This window comes from Saccopteryx leptura, chromosome 3 (genome assembly GCF_036850995.1).
Source record: "Saccopteryx leptura isolate mSacLep1 chromosome 3, mSacLep1_pri_phased_curated, whole genome shotgun sequence".
Lineage (NCBI taxonomy): Eukaryota > Metazoa > Chordata > Mammalia > Chiroptera > Emballonuridae > Saccopteryx > Saccopteryx leptura.
The window spans coordinates 372,586,694-372,602,872 of record NC_089505.1 but is presented as its reverse complement, the minus strand read 5'-3'; the positions used below and the strand labels follow the sequence as shown (position 1 = coordinate 372,602,872).

At 45.2% G+C, this 16,179-nt stretch overlaps 1 long non-coding RNA gene across 1 annotated transcript; it reads left to right on the top strand.

Annotated features, from left to right (window-relative positions):
• Positions 1-11,312: 11,312 nt before the first annotated feature.
• LOC136398095 (uncharacterized) lies at positions 11,313-12,396 on the top strand. Its single transcript, XR_010749998.1, has 2 exons — positions 11,313-11,779; positions 12,097-12,396. It is a non-coding gene; the product is annotated as an uncharacterized lncRNA (long non-coding RNA).
• The last annotated feature ends 3,783 nt before the right edge of the window (positions 12,397-16,179 follow it).

Here is a 16,179-nt window from a genome sequence, read left to right as displayed (position 1 = left end):
AAAACCCCCTGCCTGCCTCCCAGGGGAAAAAAATCTGCCACCTTACAACACCAAAACTCCATGAACCACTGTAGGCCTCTATCCTTGTTTGTCACGGCTCATACACACCACTTTCATACTTGTTCTGTAACATACCTTATAAAACTTTGGACAACTGGCAATTTGTAAGTCTCTCAGTGGATGTGAAGGGGGACACGATGTCACTTACACAATACTTCTCATTTCTAGAACACCTTACATCCAGACCCTTCCCTCATTCACAATGCTAAGGACTCTGCTAATATTTTATAAATTACTCCACTTAAAATGAATACAAAGAACTTTACATACATAGGTCAATTTCCAAAACATGTCTATAAATGTATTACAATAAAATTTAAAACACTGACCGCATTGTTCAAGATCCTTTGCCTAATGGTCACTTCACACACTGAAAAATAAAGGAAGATTCTGGAAAAAGCCATCCATGGAAGAAAGCCCAAACACACATAAAACTTCCTTGTATTCTGCGGCTACTGAAATGAAACAGTACATGGCCACCTTCTAAATACACAATTTACACAAAGGGAAGATATGGTAATAGATGCAAATCCATTTTAAATTTGTGTAGAATCAAGGTTTCTCCTTAAATCATGGGCTAACAGAAATGAAAACCAAATTAAATGTACTCAATGTATGGTACATTGAAAGGCAAAACTGGTCCTAAAAATAAAGAATGGAAAATTATTTTCACAAGCTTCATGAACCAGAGTGATCTGCCATCACTTTCCATGAATAACAACGTGAATTCATACATCACAGGGCAAACAGGAATAACTAGCAACATCACAATGATACAAGGGGATTGAATATACCTCTGTTGCCTGACCTGTGGTGGTGCAGTGGATAAAGCGTCGACCTGGAAATACAGAGGTCGCTGGTTCGAAACCCTGGGCTTGCCTGGTTAAGGCACATATGGGAGTTGATGCTTCCAGCTCCTCCCCCTTCTCTCTCCCTCTCTCTCTCTCTCCTCTCTTAAAAAAAAAAAAAGAAAAGAAAAAAAGAAAAAGAATATACCTCTGTTAGGGATGCAGCCCACCTTTTAGAACCGATCTGACTCACACACCAACTGCTAAGAATGTGCAAACATAACACAAGTAGCCAAGAAGATTCCATATACATAAATACTCCAGGATAACCCAAAAAACTGCATGTTAAAGCTCAAGTTCAAAAACATTGGAAACTATTTTTAAAGGACTACAGGGAACTATAAAACAAGTTTCTACTAATTTCGATTTGCTGAAGTTCTGTGACCTACAGGGATGCCTCCCATGGCTTTCTATCTGGAAATCTGTAACACCAGGAAATTACATTCTCATAGGAACATCTAAAACAGCCCACAAGCTAAGTCACTAGTAAAATTATATAATAACTACAATGGAAAGATAATAAAAATATTGCATTGCAATCCTTTCAGATTCCAGAAATGATCCAAGTTTCCACCTCACTGGTTTCTGCTCCAAAGTGACTCTGCCCCCAGGGCATATTTGGCCAAGATGGAGGCATTTCACATTCTGAACAAGATGGAGTTCTGCAAACAATTAAAACAAACAAACCAAAAAAAAAATAGGTGTTCCTGAGCACACCTGATGCAGATTCACCCCTCACCCTGGGCAAAAAACAATCTGACCCAAAAGGTCAATACCACTCAAAGACAATCTACTGTACACGGAACACAAAGAGTAAAGTACAACAGAAACAGGTCATTTTCCATCCTAGATTGCAAATGCTGCCTCTCCTGCACTAGCCACATGGGAGCTCACACCTACAGAACAACTCCTCGTGGCTGCTGAAATACACTCAACTACCTCATTGACATGGGACTGTCTGCAGCAGTGAGAAGTATCTCCAACACAAATCCTGATGAGGCAGACCTACCCTGGACTTTAGCTGGACTTCCAGACCACGGACCAAAGAATGAGCAGCACGTGGATCACAGAAGCCACTTGGAACTCTTCCAGCCTGCCTGCTGGAGATAAAGACTCTGGGACACCTTAGGACAGTGGTCCCCAACCTTTTTTGGGCCACGGACAGGCCTTTAGGGTGGGACGGATAAATGTATCACATGACTGAGACGTGCGTCAGGAGTGAGTCTTAGATGTAACAGAGGGAATCTGGTCATTCTTAAAATAAAACATCGTTCAGACTTAAATTTAAATAAAACAGAAATAATGTAAGTTATTTATTCTTTCTCTGCGGACCAGTACCAAATGGCCCACAGACCGGTACTGGGGGTTGGGGACCACTGCCTTAGTACACTGAATCACATTGTGAACCACAAGATGCACCAAGCACCTTTGTCTGCTCATGACTCAGGACATGCTCTTTAGTTCTGCTTCAATACTGTAACTTATATCAATCACCCCAGTCTCTTACTTTCCTGCCTACACCATCTACGGGTTCCTTTTTCTAATTTTGCATACCTGTTTATGTGCCACTTTCTCCAACAACCTACAGGAGATCTACTTTACTTGCAAAATGCTTCTAGTTTCTAGAACACCTTCCATCTACACCCTTCATTTATGACACTAAGGATTCTCATCATATTTTCTTTATTAGTCACCTTAAGAAACAATTTTACATACAATGCCTTCCCAAAGATGTCTACACATGAAACATAATGTCACACATGAAAACAAACTATAGGGAAGGCATACAAAAACAATGAATAGAAGAAAGCCCAACTACATTGAATAACTTCCTTGTGGCATACAGCTACTAAAATGAACTGCTGGGCTAACTCCTTATCAATAAACATAAATAGCCTAATCATTGGCACATACAGATTTTAAGGCAAAAAGTGGTCCTATAAATAACACAAAATCCTTTTAATAGCTTCAGTAGACGTGAACGGTACAGTGGATTCTGCCTTCCTAGAGGATCCGCTCTACTGCGCACCTGCGCTACGGTGTCATCCCCCGAGATGCCCACACGAGGGCGCCAGGGCATCGCGCTGATGGCACATGAAAACGAACTGTATTAGACTAGACTCAAGCGGTAACACATAGAAACGATGTATCTTCCCCTCCTGGCGGCTCCTCTAGAAATCCGCAACAAAAAGTAACTACAGAGCCCTTATGGCTACAAGTTATCAAATCCACTTCTCAATGACCCACAAAATACATTTAACTGGCGGTTACAATGCCATTGGAACTGAAACGTAATAAAAACACCGCGCACCAATACACAGGAAACTCTTAACAGTCTGCCCTGCACAGAAGAGCTAGAAAGAAAACCTGACGGTTCCCTACTTTCTCACTTTCCTTCAGAACCCAGGTTAGTACATCAAACGCACCTCACCTTCACGCCGCCTCCCTCAGAGCCCGGTCGATGGTACTGACGCCCCTTCTCACCACCGGTCCGGACTGCCCGATACCTGAGCCCGCCCCGTCAGTCCCGAATCTCACTCTCCCCGCCTCCCGCCTCCTTCCCTCGCGCCTGGGGCCTGGGGGGCGGGGGGGGGGGGCGCCACGCCCCTCACCGTTCCTTTAGGTTTCAGGGACTCATCAAAATAGAGAAAGCCAGGGAATTTATAAAATTGGAATCAACTCTTTTTAAAAAAACTATTCTATTCACATAATAAAAACACAGGCCAGAACCGGAGAGAATATCTTATTCACCAAGTACCTGATGAAACATTTCTGTTCCATAAACCAGCAAAACTATACATACAATGCATTTCTAATCAATATTCACATAGCACACTAAAACAAATAGCCCCACTGAAAATGAATTCGTATCTAAACAGACTCCAGGCGGAAGAACACAGTGTGGACAAGAAAGGGCTCAGTGCAATGGGACCTCCTCCTGATCTGATAGAAATTCCGGAATTGAACAGGTCAAGGTGGAAACTCACACCCTTGGCAGATCACTTCTTTACCAAAAGGCTTCTCTTTGCCATCGCTGAGCTGCGTCTGGCCACTCTGTGCCTCGATAGGATTATACTGTGATAGGGTGTCAAGGAACTGCAAAACTGTTGATACTGGTATTTCACAAAGAAGAGCCAGGCCCCCCTTACTCCTCCCTTCTGAGAAGAAGAAAAAAAAACACACACACAAGAGAAAGAGATTAAATGGGCAAAAGTTAGTTGGTAGTTAAATCATAATTTAACTATAGTTCTCTGGAAGGACTGAGGCCACTACTTGCTAGACAGAGCAAAGAAGGTAGAACTTATCTTTCCCTTCTTTAAGAGCCTTTAGGAGACAATGTTTACATATCTTAATTAAAAATTCCTATAACACTTCCCTCCTGGAGTCATAAGAGTGACGTATCCCTCTAGACAAAGGGATCATGAGCCCACTCCCCTTGCTTGAAAAACCTACATTCTATAACATTTTACATGCTTTCTAATAATCATCCCTTTGGAAAATATATATATAAAACTTGTAAACTAAACAAGCGGGGATTAGCTTATTAGGTGTCCTAATAAGCTAGCCCCAACACTTTTAGCAAAGATAATTTCATTTAACTCCTCTATCTTAAGCTAAAACATTTCATTTCCCACTGTTGTGGCAACAAGGATAAGTGTAAACCCTGGAAGATTTGGGAATGTCTTTGAAATGTAAAACAACATTTACTACTACTGTATCAGGTATGTAAAACATTTATCACTACTGTGTTATCTTGTAGTCTTAATGTCTAGAAATGTTTTTCCTTTTAATAGATCTTACAGAGCCTTACCTGTGGTGGTGCAGTGGGTAAAAGCATTGACCTGGAATGCTGAGGTTGTCAGTTCAAAACCCCGGGCTTGCCTGGTCAAGGCACATATGAGAGTTGATGCTTTCTGCTCCTCCCTCCCTTCTCTCTTTTGGCCTCTCTCTCTCTGTCCCCTCTCTCTAAAATGAATAAATAAAATCTTGAAAAAAAAATAGATCCTATAGATAAATGTTGTAAGCTTATCATTAAATGATTTTTGTATCATGCTCCCCCTCCTTTTCCCCCCAACCAGGATGTGATCATGTCTATATAACCAACCTCAGGTCTATAATCAAGGCTGCATGATTTGGGTTAGCTATACCCCTGTAAGTCATATGTAGCCAGCTTATTAATAAATCTCCTAAAATTTCTTCTGTATCCTGCCTCATTGTCTCTATGTAACCCACGGATTAAAGTAAGTTACTTTATAACAATACCTTTGACCTGCCCCCTGATAGTGTCCTCCTGCAAAACAGTGAGAGCACAGACTCTTCCCTACTTGCTCATCCTGTTTGGCTCTGGCTCTCAGGCCCTCAAGGAATCTTCTCTCCCTTCTTTTACTTCACATCCATTAAAGAAATTACCTCTCTCTCTCCCTCTCCACCCTCTTAAATGAATAAAACAAAAGAACAAACAAACAAATAATTAAAATAAAAAAACTAGGCTTGCCTGGTCAAAGCACATATGGGAGTTGATGCTTTCTGCTCCTCCTCCCTTCTCTCTCTGTCTCTCTGTCTCTCTCTCTCTCTCTCTCCACTCTCTAAGATGATTTTTTAAAAATAAAGAAATAAATAAAAAAGAAATTGCTATGCTGAGAGTCTCTGCAGGATTGGAGATCTTCATCTCAAATGTTTGGAGTCACTTTAGCTCAAATAAACTCCTAAATAATCCCAAGGTTTCATGTTTCTGACTGATATATAACATTAGGAAATGACAATTGCAGACTACAATAATATGGCACCCACATCTATTAGAACGGCTAAACTCCAACTATAACAGTACCATTAATTCTTGGATGTCCACTGAGGATCAAGCCTACATGCTTGGTGTATCAGAACGACGCTCTACCTAACTGAGCTACCCGACCAGAGCATAATCATGGCTTTCATCCAACTCTCTCATTTAGAGATAGAAAATATCTCTTTCAGAACCAACATATTGCCACAAAAAAAGAAAACCAGGACAGAGATAAAAAAACATACTTAACATAAGCAGGAAAGTGGACAGACCACTGACAGATAATGCACGGTCCCCACCCCTGTTCTTACTGACTGCCACCAAGGTGTTGTTCCCAAGATGCACACAGCCTAATGCCAGACGCACACCGAGAGCCTATTTAAAAGGGACCAATTTGCCTGACCAGGTGGTGGCGTGGTGGATAGATCGTCGATCTGGGATGCGAAGGACCCAGGTTCTAGACCCCGAGGTTGCCAGCTTGAGCACGGGCTCATCTGGCTTAAGCAAAAATCTCACCAGCTAGGACCCAGGGTCACTGGCTTGAGCAAGGGGTTGCTCAGTCCGCTGAAGGCCCACGGTCAAGGCACATATGAGGAAGCAATCAATGAACAACTGAGGTGTTGCAACAATAAAAGGGACCAATTTGCACTATAAAGCAAATGACAGAAAAATTTTGAATATTTGAAATTATATAACCCATGTTTCCTACTCTCATAAGTTAACCTTGAAATCAGTATTAACAGAAAAACTAGCACGTACTTATACTTAGTTATTAAATACCATTTTAAATAGCCTTAAACATACATTACAATTGGAATTCTAATATTATTTCAACTGAAAGATAATAATAAAAATATATAAATAAACTTATGATGCCCTGATTGGATGTCTCAGTGCATGGAGTGTCCTCCCTGTGTGCCAAGGTTGTGGGTTCCATCCCAGGTCTCAGCACCTAAGAGAAGCACCAAGAAGTTCACAACTAAATGTAACAACCAAGTGGAGAAACGAGCTCATGCTTCTCTCTCTCTCTCTCAAGTCAATGTAAAAACTTTAAAATCCAATGCAAAAAGGTGCAATAGATCTACAACATGCCTAGAGCATTTCTCTCAACAGAAAGGCAGAAAAAAAGGGTAGAAAAACAAAGAAAAAGACCCAGATATCTCTTTGGACCGTGTTTCTATTTTCCTCTAGGAAGGACTACCTTTTCTTACCATAAACAATCCCAATTCTGAAACTCAGTGTTTCCCACTGGAGCCTCTCCTATAATGGAACCATTGCCCTGTAGTCCCTCCAAAACACCTGGTAGCGGTGCGTTGGGGAAACTCCTCCCAAACCTGAGGCCGGAGGGCTGAGCGGACAATGGACTTCTCAGGACACAATGGTTTACTCTAATGTGCCATTAAGCCTATGAATACTGGAGCTTTCTATCAGATTAGACTAAATGGAACCTTGAGGCTTCTCCCTAGAGCAGGCATTCCAAAAATACAGTGTCCAACTCTCTTCCCTCTCTTTCCCCACCAATATCTACCTTCCTGCCAACATGAACACAACAAGCATGACTGGACAGGCACCAGAAGCCAGAAAGTTTATTACACCTCACCAGGATCAAGGGGTAGAATGTTATAGTAATTAAGTATATAGAAATATAGAAACTATAGAAGATATATAGAAATGTAAGGACATAATATTAATAGCCACTAAGGCAAGTGAATAAGGCTACACCCTCTGGATGTGGGCTAATCTGGTGTATAGGGATATGATAGACAAAACCATGCCCTTTGCACAGGGCCCAGTTAGTGTGTGTGTGAAACCATATCTGCATAAAAAGAGCTCCCTGCAAGGAACTCCCTAAAAGTGGCTTGATGTGACAATTATGTTGAGTCCCATAAAAAAGAGCTCCCCATGAGGAAATCCCCAAAAGTGGCTTGATGTGATAATCCTGGAGATTAACACCTGTTAGAAGGTGTATGCCAGAAAGGGTGCTAAAGCCACAGGGCCCCCAGCAGCAGTTAGCCCCCCAAACTCCAACATTGAATGCGAACAGTCTCCACGCTGGCCGCTGGCCGCTCTAACCAAGGACAGCTGAGAGGAGCACACTGATGGGGCCCCCTTTTAAGCTGTACCCAGGCATGCCATAGGATCTGTGAGTAATAAGCTGCCTGTGTGATTCTTGCAACTAACTTGTGTGTTGCTTGTGTCTCTCTTCTGGTGGCTACTGGTCTCAGGAACAATAACTAGATATCCCCCTCAAAGAGGCTGCCAGCCCTGCTGTTAAGCAGGAGAGCCCCACTGCATGGGGAAGTCGAATCAGGGATGCCTAATTGACATAAAGGTCAGGCTCTACTGGGACAGGGAAGCACTTCTCTAGGAAGCCAGCCTCTCTCTGAGGAGGGTGTGGGCAAAAACGGGGCCACATGCTGAACCTGACAAGCTCCAGGAAGGCTTGCATGGTGGCCTTGCAAACTCAGAGACCTAAAATAACCACACAGGATGGTCTGAAATTAAAACTTCCTAACTAAAAGCAGTTCATGGTGGGTAGTCATGTCCTAGGGAGGTATTTTTCTCTAAGAAAGGTCAAAGACTTACTTTAAAATTTTTATTTATTTATTTATTTTACAGAGACAGAGAGTGAGAGAGAGGGATAGACAGACAGGAACGCAGAGAGATGAGAAGCATCAATCATTAGTTTTTCATTGCGCATTGCAACACCTTAGTTGTTCATTGATTGCTTTCTCATACGTGCCTTGACCATGGGCCTTCAGCAGACTGAGTAACCCCTTGCTGGAGTCTCGAACCTGGGTCCTCTGCATCCCAGTCTGATGCTCTATCCACTGCGCCACCACCTGGTCAGGCCAAAGACTTACTTTAATTGAGCCTGTCTGTTGTCTTTTGCATCTATAATGATGTACTTGACAATGGCACCAAAGAAACTCAGGTCCAAGGTAGCTTTTTTTATTTATTTATTCATTTTAGAGAGGAGAGTGAGATAGAAAGAGAGAGAGAGAGAGAGAGAAGGGGAGGAGCAGGAAGCATCAACTCCCATATGTGCCTTGACCAGATAAGTGCAGGGTTTTGAACCGGCGACCTCAGCATTCCAGGTCTATGTTTTATCCACTGCACCACCACAGGTCAGGTCCAAGGTTGCTTCTTAGGTGAGAAAGAATTCAGGCGAGAGACAGGGTGCAGTGTTCAAGCAAAGCAAGCAGTTTATTAAGCAAAGCTGTGCACTTGGCACAAGTGGGCAACTCAGCTAGTCTGAGCACCACTACCTGTTGGGGTCTTAGAGATCATATACTTTTTTTTTTTTTTTTTTTTACAGAGACAGAGAGAGGGATAGACAGGGACAGACAGACAGGAATGGAGAGAGATGAGAAGCATCAATCATCAGTTTTTCATTGCGCGTTGCAACACCTTAGCTGTTCATTGATTGCTTTCTCATATGTGCCTTGACCGCGGGCCTTCAGTGGACTGAGTAACCCCTTGCTGGAGCCAGTGACCTTGGGTTCAAGCTGGTGGGATTTTGCTCAAACCAGATGAGCCCGCGCTTAAGCTGGCGACCTCGGGGTCTCAAACCTGGTTCCTCTGCATCCCAGTCTGACGCTTTATCCACTGCGCCACCACCTGGTCAGCCGAGATCATATACTTTTTAACTGTAACTTCCAAGTTTTCCCTTTAACTGATACTCTTGACCAACGTACAGTATTTCAAGGCCATTTGGACATCTGGTGATTTTGTCCTGGCAAACCATGTGACCGCTGACCCCCTCCTTCAGTGGGTGAGATAAAACCCCCTCTGTTTCCCCTCCCCTTTTCCTGCCCTGGTGCCTGTCTATCCTACCTAACAATAGCAGGTCTTTGAAATTTAAGGGTAATTTTTTCCTGCAGTCCTCAGAGCAAGCAGATCAGCAGAGCAGAAGCCAACCACCCCCATTGTTATTATTATCATGGTCATTGTTAGCTATTTTATTCCTGCCCACATAAAAGAAATTTCAGTATATACATTTTTACTTATAACCAGTCCCACAGATTACCCTGCTTTACGTTCTCAGCCTCCCTAATCTATCACCAATCAATTTTATGTAACCTCCTTCTCTTCTGCTTTGCTTCTGATGTACAAAATACGGGGCAAAACGCCATTTTCCAGATCACTTTTTCAATCTGCTGAAACTTTGATTACCAGCAGTTGTTGACAGTTTGGCTCATCAAAAAAAATTCTGCAGGTCTGGACGCTGCTTAAGTTGACAAGGGAGACCAGGGGGAGGGGAAAGGCTCCCTCCCCCCACCCCACGAAACATCTCCAGAGAGACGCCGCCCCTCCGTGGAAGGAGAGCCACTCTACAGAAGGGAGGGCCCCTCACTCGGGAGGGAGACCGTCTCCAGGGAGTTATCCCCTCTCGGGAGAGGAAGCTCCAGTCTAAGGCGAGGAGCTCCTTTCCAGGGACTGACCCCTACAGGGAGGTGTCCTGCCCGCACAAACAGAACAGCAAAGGCCCTGGCTGGACGGCTGGGTTGCTTGGAGCATCGTGCTGAGATGCAGAGGTGGCTGGTTCAATCCTAGGCTGGGGCACATACAGGAACAGATTGATGCTTCTGTCTCCCTCTCTCCCCCTTCCCCTCTCTGGATTCAATTAAAAAGAAACAAAAGACAAAAAATTAAACAACAGCACTGCCCTCTGCATTAAATGAGCATCCAGACCTGGTAATAATTCCTATTTAAGACCCTCACGTGCCTCACCTTACCTCTTGCTCCCATTTGCCAAATGAAACAGAAATGATTGTTATCTCCATTTCACAGGCATTTGAACTAAAGACTGATTCTAACATAGTTCAAATTCCAGAAGTGATGGTCCAAGATGAGCTAGAAGAGTGCACACTCACAGTATCCTGGACACTGCGAGCAATCCAAGTACTCCTTCTGTTGAATATTGTACTTTAATTTTTTTATGTTTTTAAGAAAACCTGCACATAACCTGATGGTCCAGCTTGCCATGCTCTCACCCGAGGTGATGTTTGAGGTGGAACTTGGCCAGGAAAGGAGATAGGATAGGTGGAGAGGGAGCAGGTGGCTTGGCCCTTCCCAGGTGCTCAACCAACAGATCCCTTTAAGAGCACCCTCCCCACTTCTACCCCCTTTCTGTCTTTACAACCTGTTCTTCAGTCCAGAGCATTGGTCTGCTTCTACCCATGTGTTCTTCCTCTGAGACCACAATTGACAGGAGCTTCCCACAGCTCAGAATAAACTCTAGAGCAAAACTTCTGGCTCCAACATTTATAAGCTGTGTGATTTCAGGCAAATAAATGAAAACAGTCTCCTTATCCGTCAAATGCGGAGAATGGCTCCCTCTCGGGTGGCTGTGAGGATTCAGGAAAGTGGTGCATGTTAACTCCTGCTAAACGTGTGACCAGCATTCTCTATCCCTCTGTCCTACCTTGGTCCATGCCTCATATGACATTCCTATCAGTCCCCTCCTCTCTGCAGCCACCACCACATGGCATTTGAGACCTTGGAGCTCAGGATGGCCCTCCTGTACTCCTCTGTTCTTGCTGTTCCCAGCTGACATCCAGGCCAATAATAAACTGATATGGCTGTTAGATTCAGGGAGTACTAGAGCTGCCAAAGAGTGTAACTATTGCAGGAACAGTAAGTGCTGATATGGCTCCTGTGAGGCTAGGAACAAAGAAGGTCAGAGACCCTTATCAGAAGTTTAGGTTTGAAATTCGCCACTAAGCTAAAACCGGCCCCTGTTGCTATGCCGGCCCCTGTTGCTATGCTGCGTGTGACCTCCCTAGCCAATAGCTAAACTGCCACATCTGCTTCTGTCTATGCTTGCTCACTTAGGATATATAAGGGCCTGGCTGTAAGCTCCAGGCGCGGCTCCCATTTGCAGCTCCTTGTGGGCAAGGTGTCTCCGGACATCTCGGGAGTTCGCCCCTGCGCAGGTTAAACTGGCCAATAAAGTAACATCTTAACTCCTGAAAGTCTCCAACATTTGTTCTCGTACCCGGTGGATGCTACATTTTGGGGGCTCGTCCGGGATTCTCCCTTGGCGGAGTTTTGGGTTAGAGACCGGAAGGACAGCTCGAGCTGAGTAAGTATTCACGGAGGATCCTCATTTGGTTTGGTTTTGGGCTCCGGAGCATATAAACCTGAGGTAGTAGGTAGGACGCCGCTGGTAACCTACCCAGGGCTTTCAGAAGCGGGACGCCGCTCTCTGAAATTTGGATATTTAGATTTGTTAACTTTAGAGTGACCGGTCACATTAGAATCCGTTTTGCGCTGCGCTGCGCTGCGTTTTGTCTGAGCTCAAATGACTGAGTTGAGTGTGAGAGAGACAAGTGTGTTCCTTGTGTTAATAGTGTGTGTTGCCTGTATCCTACCCTTTCTCATTATTCCTGATTCATCTAGGATGGGACAACAGGAGTCTGTGCCAGGATCCCTGCTCGAGTGCCTGTTGAAGAATTTTTCTGATTTCCAGAAGAGGGCTCAGGGGTACGGAGGTCCGCAGCCAAGTCCAGGTTTCCTCCCGACCTTGAGCCAGCTGGAATAGCCTGCATTTAATGTAGGACAGCCCACAGAGGGCACTTTTGACCTTCCAATTTTGTTTGCTGTCAGAGCCACGGTCTATAGGGCTCCCCACCCAGACCAATACCTGTATATAGATGTGTGGGTAAATACAGCCATTTTGTCTCCTCCTCCGGGAGGGCAGCCATTTTGTCTCCTCCTCCGGGAGGGCAGCCATTTTGCCTCCTCCTCCAGGAGGCGCAGCTATTTTGCCTCTCTGGGAGGCACCGCTGGCACCAGATGCTGGCCCACGGGCACCTCCTCGCCTCATCTATGGGCCTTTTTCCACTAGTGATTTATACAATTAGAAACATCAGAATCCCCCATTTTCCGAGAAACCTCAGGGACTAATATTTCTCCTTGAGACCATTTTTTTGGACCCATCAGCCCACATGGGACGATTGTCAGCAGATTTTACAAACCCTCTTCACTTCTGAAGAAAGGGACAGAATAATGAGAGAAGCTGCTAAGGCGGTATTAGGAGAAGAAAGGGAAACTTAGGAGAAGAAAGGGAAACTTAGGAGGGACGAAGGGAAATAGAAGACGTTCTCCCGTCTCAACCTCCTACCTGGGACCCTAATACCACTGGGGGAAGGGACGTGCTCCTCCAGTATCGCTGGGCTCTGTTGGGGGGGCTCAAGGCAGCAGCTAGAAAGTCAATCAACTTTAGCAAGGTAAGTGAAGTCATCCAGGGAAGAGAGGAATCCCCAGCAGCCTTTCTAGAGAGACTCATAGGGGCTTATAGAGTATATACCCTTCTAGATCCTGAGGCAGAGGTCAGCATAGAAGTAATTGTCCTACTGTCTGAAGAACACTTACTTACCACCGTCCTAGAAGGTAAGGAAGCTGAGGAAAGGGTTCCAGACGCCCTGCGTGCCCGGGTACCTGAGGTTTGGGCAGAAACCAACCCCCCAGGTTTGGCTACTCACCAATCGCCTGTCCTGGTGCAACTGCTTAGCACTGCTAGACCGGTTAAGATCAGGCAGTACCCGGTCCCAGCCTGAGCTAAACAGGGAATCACCCAGCACTTGCAAAGCCTGCTGGAGGCAGGCATCCTTCGAAGGTGCCAATCAGCCTGGAACACCCCACTGCTTCATGTCCAGAAATCGGGGAGCCAAGACTATCGTCCGGTCCAGGACTTGCGGGAGGTGAATGCACAGGTAGAGACTATTCATCCCACGGTGCCCAACCCGTATACCTTACTGAGCTCATTGCCTCCAACTCATACCTATTATTCTGCCCTGGATTTAAAGGATGCCTTCTTTTGTATTCCCCTGGCACCTCAGAGCCAAGGGATCTTTGCCTTTGAATAGAATGACCCAGATAATAGACTAGTAGGGCAGTTCACTTGGACCAGACTACCACAAGGGTTTAAGAATTCCCCCACCATTTTTAATGAAGCCCTCAGCAAAGATCTGCAGGCTTTCTGCTTCTCCCATCCGTCAATTGTACTGCTCCAGTATGTGGATGACATCCTCATAGCTGCCAAGGATAAAGGAGAGTGTGAGGAAGCTACCTTGGACCTGCTACAAGATCTCGGGCGAATAGAGTATCGAGGCTCCGCCAAGAAGGCCGAGATTGTGACGCAAACTGTAAGTTATTTAGGTTATAACTTACAGGGAGGGCAAAGGACATTATCCAGCCAGTGAATTCAGATGGTCTTGCAGATCCCCAAGGCTACTAACAAGAGACAGGTACGAGAATTCCTGGGTGCAGTAGGATACTGTCGATTGTAGATATTAGGCTTTACAGAACTAGCTGAACCCCTGCACGAACTGACCAAGGGTAAGGAAGAGCAGTTCACATGGACAGATAAGAAGAAGCAAGCGTTCCAAGCGCTGAAAAAGGCCCTGGCGGCTGCCCCGGCTTTGGCCCTGCCAGATCTGGCCAAACCCTTTCAGCTATTTATAGCAGAAAAAGGAGGGGTAGCCTTAGGAGTACTGAGCCAGGAACTTGGGCTGTAGAAGAGGCCTGTTGCCTATCTGTCCAAGAGACTTGATCCTGTAGCCTCGGGATGGCCAACATGTCTGAGGGCACTTGCTGCCACCTCCATACTAGTCAAGGAGGCTGGTAAATTAACTTTAGGGCAGGACATCAAAGTCATTAAGGAGCACTACGTAGAGCAAGTGCTGCGAGCAACTCCTGACTGGTGGCTATCTAATGTGCGGCTAATGCAGTATCAGGCTCAGCTGCTGAACCCTCCATCTGTTCAGTTCCTCAAAACTGCTGCCCTGAACCCAGCGACTCCACTTTGGTCCACAGTTGCAAACAAATCCTTGACACAGTGACTGGCTCCCGCCCGGAATTAAGGATCAAGTATATAGGAAGGCAGACCTGACCCTCTTTACTGACAGGAGCAGTTTTATTAAGGATGGACAGCGACATGCAGGGGCAGCAGTGGCCATGGAAAATAAGGTCCTGTGGCAGAAAGCACTGCCCGCAGGAACATCTGCACAAAGGGCAGAGCTAATAGGACTAACCTGAGCCTTACAGATAGCAGAGGGAAAAGTTGCCAACATCTATACTGACAGCCGGTATGCATTCGCCACTGCCCATGTCCATGGAGCCATATACAAGGAGAGAGGCTTACAGACAGCAGGGGGAAAGACATTAAAAATCGCAATGAAATTCTTGCCCTCCTAAACGCCATTTGGCTACCTACCAAAGTTGCAATCATCCACTGCAAAGGACACCAGAGAGGGGCAGCCACTAGGCCACAAGAAAGCCTTCTGCCATTGCTGCCTAAGCCAACGCTACCTCCGGATCCTAGATATTCCCCAGAAGAAGAGCAGGAAGGGATGCAGTTGAAAGGGAAGAAAAATCAACAGGGAGAGATAGAGCTTCCAGACTCCCGGCTCTATTTACCCCAGGGAATAGTAAGAGAAATAGTAGGAAGTATTCATACTAGTACCCATCTAGGACAAAACAAGCTAGAACAACTTATCAGGAAGTATTATGTAGGGCCCAACATCAGAGATATTGTCCACTCCATTGTCTCGAGGTACAGCATCTGTGCCAGAGTAAATGCACAGAATAAGAAGCTACCCCCCTTTATGAGGTATTGGGGGAAAGCTCCGGGAGAACTGTAGGAAATAGATTTCACAGATATAACCCCTAGGAAGTCAGGTTATAAGTATCTACTAGTATTATTAGACACCTCAGGATAGGTGGAAGCATTCCCCACGTGAGGAGAGGCTGCTTCCACAGTCTGCAAAGTCTTATTAAGGGAAATCATACCTAGACATGGCATTCCCCTAGCCCTAGGATCAGACAATAGACCTGCATTCATATCCAGGATATCTCAAGAATTAGCCACGAAGTTAGGTATTAATTAGAAATTGCATTGCATTTATAGGCCCCAAAGTTCAGCACAGGTAGAAAGAATGAACAGGATTCTGAAGGAAACTATAATTAAGCTGAGAGGGGAGACCAGCGAAAACTAGGTTGAGCTCCTCCCTTTCGCCCTTTTTAGAACCAGATGTACCCCCTATCTCAATAAATAGACCCCTTATGAAATCTTACTTGGGCAACCTATGCCCCTTGTACCTCAATTGACCAGAGGGGAACTAGAGATTTCTAATCATAATTTCCTCAAGTCCTTGCAGGCCCTGCTTCAGAGTAGAAAGAAAGGTCATTAAACTGAAAGCCTGCCAGGCTTCCCGGCCCCATCAAGAGATACGTCTGTGCTGTAGAAAGTAGGACATAAGAAGGTTTTACAGGTTACTCAGCAAACTGTTCAAAGACTGTCCAAGAGGAACTTCTAGAAGTACACCACCCAAGGACTGACTCCCACGTAGACGGGTCCACACACCATGATCCTGAGCACCCCCACTATTGCCAAGGTAGAAGGCATACCTGCCTGGGTCCACCGCAGCCAGCTGAAGCTTGCAGTCCCAGCAGAGACACCTTTGTGGACAGTGAAGACTG